At 39.7% G+C, this 4,284-nt stretch overlaps 1 long non-coding RNA gene across 1 annotated transcript; it reads left to right on the top strand.

Moving 5' to 3' along the window:
• Nucleotides 1-170: 170 nt before the first annotated feature.
• On the top strand, nucleotides 171-3,335 carry LOC113466430. The gene is made up of 2 exons (XR_003390819.1): nucleotides 171-717; nucleotides 1,450-3,335. It is a non-coding gene; the product is annotated as an uncharacterized LOC113466430 (long non-coding RNA).
• The last annotated feature ends 949 nt before the right edge of the window (nucleotides 3,336-4,284 follow it).

The raw sequence follows: 4,284 nt of genomic DNA, 5'->3' as shown, positions 1-4,284 counted from the left end.
TTTTGGTCAAAGCCATGTCCATTTTCTTCTGTTCCAGATGGAGAGTGCCAGACTACAAGATGAAGGACGTATTCTACGTAATGATCTCAATTATAAAACAAATATTTTTTTTTTTTTTTGTTTTTTGAAAACAGGACAAAGAATATTATTTTTGACGAAATTTTCGATGATCAGTTTTTAGTGCCAAAACACGTTTTGAGTTCCCTAGAGCCTAAATCCAAAGTTTCAGCCATCGGTCCCTGAGTGTGTCTGTCTGTAAACAAATTATCTCGAACGGTACGAGCTAGAAGCTACATTTAATAGAGAGTTAAAATTTGGTAAGCAGCTCTCACATACGACAAGAATGGAACACGATATACTTTTGCTTAAGATCGGTGCAACGGTTGGCTGTATTTTGACTTCTTTTTTAGCGGTTTTCAGACCAATTCCATAGGATAGGGAAAGTCCTGTGATGTTCAGACCAGATTTTTTTTGCCTGTGTGTGAGAGTGAGAGAGAATATTTATAATTTATTCAGTCGGTTCCCATGTAAGTACACAAGATATTCCATATTCTGTGAGCATCACACTTTCTATACGAAGAGAGAGAGAGAGAGAGAGAGGGAGGGAGAGAAACAGTAGGTACCCTAACTGCGACATGCGAAAAAATGTCAAACGAGGGTTTTTTTTTTCCTTTCGAGGCAGAAGAAGGGGAAAAAAGAAAGAAAGGGGGAAAAAAGGTTTATTCAGAATCAATATTCAAAATATTTGGGGGACAAATCCGTGTCCCATATGATTTTTAAGAGGGTAAAATAATCTACATACGAGGGATTTTCCCTCTAAGAGAAAAAAAAAAGCTATGAAAAAAATTCGGAAATTTTGCTATCACGTGGCTGAATTGTTTTTTTTTTTGGGGTTTTAGGGTAGATTGGGGGGAGGGTTGAGGGATAATAGGAATAGCTTATCCCAAAACGGGATTTAGCTAAAAAGTACTCGCGTGTACCGTCCAACTTGTCTCATTGGGACCCGTCTCTATAGGGAATCTGTATCAATGGTAAAATCGGGGCCTCATCATTTGGCATTTTAATTGAGGAACAATTCTGTAATTTTAAAACCTGGATGAGTGGGAAAAAACTGTCGCTCCCTGGGATTCCCAATTAGACAGGTTTGACTCTAAATTATGTTTTCGTACAAATTTTAATACGAAAAGGACTAAACGATGAAGTCGATTTTGTTGACCGTGGGATATTCTCGGACACTGTCTCTGAACAGTCTCCGAGTATTCTCAGAGATGAAACACTTTAGCTTGAACATAAATCTGTAAACCCGGGCCATAGCATTGTTATCGAATAATTTAGCAATATATTTTAGCACAAGTTTCACAGGGCTCCGAAATGTGTCCCTTCCCAGACCAGTAAAGAAAGCCTTTAGAGGGGGAAGCTTTATAAATAAAGGAGAAAGGGGGAAAAAAGGTTTATTCAGAATCAATATTCAAAATATTTGGGGGACAAATCCGTGTCCCATATGATTTTTAAGAGGGTAAATAATCTACATACGAGGGATTTTCTCTCTAAGAGAAAAAAAAAAAGCTATGAAAAAATTTCGGAAATTTTGTCATCACGTGGCTGAATTGTTTTTTTGGGGTTTTAGGGTAGAGTGGGGGGAGGGTTGAGGGAGAAGTGGTACTTATGGTTTTTTTTAGGGCAGGAAGGGGCAACCGATAACCCATGCGTGTGTAGGGACTCTTAAACTGTCAAGAGCAAAGTTTTGAGGGGGGATGCAGTACATAGTATGTTCGGTCGAAAGTTTACCATGTAACAGGTAAATGTTGACCTCTGCTTGAACATTATTTTGTTTTATTAATTTTTCGGGGTTGCTCTACGTATTTCAAACAAGGAGGATGGGGAGGAGGAGGAGAAGAAGGAGGAAAAGAACAAAATAATGAAAGTAAATGAAGTAGAGAACAAGAGTGAACGTGTTAAAATTTTAGTAATATGTCTGTGCATGCTTGTATTGCGTAGTATAGTATACTTGTACAATTTATTGTACCTACATAGGGTAAAATTTCCTGATAGAATAACATGGAATGACAATCGACAATCTTTAAAACAGGTAGGAATTTTCATTCTTTTATCCTTGTGACTTCAAAGTCCATTTCGTGTTAATATAGGCCGGGCGCTGCTTCAATCTCTTGACGTTCACGCGCCTTCCGGCATGCTTGATGAACGTCTGACTGTGTCAAAGACCTTTTTGGGACTTTTATTACTGTTCAAAAGGCAAATTTTCTCAGTAACACTCATGTCGAAATTTGACTTTTATTACTGTTCAAATTTTCTCTCAGTCTCACTCATTTCGAAGTTTGACAACTTTGAGCTTTGACACTTCTGTTTGAACCTACCTACACCTTGACGAAATTTGACGAAAAAAAAGCAACAGCTTCTAGGTAAATACCATCCCTAAATACAGAGCCGTATTTAGGGATGGCCTATCGGGCCGGGCCTCATAGAATAGAATAGAATATACCTTGTTTATCCTGCCCGAGGGGTTTTTTCTCCAAAATGTAGTAATATACTAAAAGTATCGTCCCAAAATTTAGAGTATCCCCCAAACTTTAAGCCACAATGTTCGGATTCTTTGCCCCCTCCCCTCGCTGAAAGACGGCCCTGCCTCCACATGCCCCCTCCCTCCCCCTCTTCATCATTCCCATGGGAGGGGAAAGGATTGGGAGAGAGAGAAATGAACATCAATAATAGCAGAATACATACGAGAGTTTGAGAGTAGGTACGTATGTTGATGATTGACTTTGAATCTGGGGGAATGATTATTTTGCTGTCAAATAACTTTCAATCAATTCAATCAGAACGAGTGAGTGGGAGTTGGATGCTAGGGAGGGAATGTTAGAGAATGGCAGGGAATTTTATAGGATGCGATAGGAATAAAAGGGAGGGAGGGAAGGAATGTCGGAGAATGGGACAGAAATAAGGAGAAAGTAGAGGATGTGAGAGAAATGGGAGGTATGTCAGAGGATGTTAGGGAAATTTAAGCGAGGAGAAATGGAGAATGTAGAGGATTTGAGGGAAATGGAGATAAATGGGAGGGATTCTAGAGGATGGAAGGGAAATTTGAGGGGTTTAGGACTATTGCACTGTTAGTTAGGTAAACTATCATAAACATTCTTACCTACTATAAAATATCTACCTGTACCCTACCCCTACTATTCTCGTGGGTATGCGTGGGTTATATCTTTAGCTAGAGGTGTAGCCGTAGTACATAATTGAATGTTAACCGTAAATTCCTCTAGAAATGGGCTCGGACTCAGAACGCTTCAATTAATTCTCCTCCTCCTCCTCTTCCTCCTCCTCCTTTTCCTCCTCCTCCTCCTACCCACATGTACCCATACAATACATGGCCTTTTACGTTTACCACCTCTATTCCCTCCCTCTCTTTCCCTTCCTCCTTCATGTCCCCTCCCCTTTCTTACCTCTTACGTCTTCTTCCTCCCTATCTCTCTACCTCCCACCACTTGACTCCTATTACAATGTTCAAGTCTCTCCCTCTCTAACATACTAGAGTGCTATTGAAACAATCATTAACATCCCCAACGTTATGCAACAAGTTTGCGTGACTCTCACACAATATCTTCCCCTCCTTTTCCTTTCTTCTCCTTCTTCCCCTCCTCCTTCTTCTTTTCCTCCTCTTTCTCTTTCCTCTCCTCTATACCAAGTACCTCTCTTTTTGTATACCTCCTAACCCTAATACCTCTCCTTTTCAAGTACTTTACTCTATAGTTCATCCAGATCAATGTGACAGCAATGAGTCATCAACCCAAAAATGAAGGAACCAATCATATTGCAGGAAATCCTTAAAGGTCTATTTTTGATAAACTCTCTCTTTTAAAATGCAGAGGTAGCTCTAAGTTCAGAGGTTGGATTCCAGAACAGGTAAGGTGGATATCGCCTTACCTGACTTTGTTTCACTGTCGGAGGAAACACTGTGCAACATACCTTCCCCTTTTAAAGATTCTCTACCATTGCACATGTGACATGTTTGGCAACAATGCCCATTTTTTTTGCTGTCACATTGATCTGGACACACGATAGTTATTTTAGATAGGTGATTTAGACACATCCACCAAAAACGAAAAGTGTCTTTTTCTATATCTTTTTTTTTCTTCCTTCCTTTTGTTCTTTATTTCTCTCTCTCTCTCTCTCTCTCTCTCTCTCTCCCTCTTCATAGTATAAGGCTTGATATTAAAATTTTACCTGGCCCTCTCTCTCTCCTCTCGTCTCTCTCTCTCTCTCTCTCTC

The sequence above is a fragment of the Diaphorina citri genome, unplaced genomic scaffold (assembly GCF_000475195.1).
Source record: "Diaphorina citri unplaced genomic scaffold, Diaci psyllid genome assembly version 1.1 scaffold266, whole genome shotgun sequence".
Taxonomy (NCBI): domain Eukaryota; kingdom Metazoa; phylum Arthropoda; class Insecta; order Hemiptera; family Psyllidae; genus Diaphorina; species Diaphorina citri.
The sequence above is the reverse complement of the archived record's forward strand: the minus strand, read 5'-3'. Positions and strand labels throughout refer to the sequence as shown.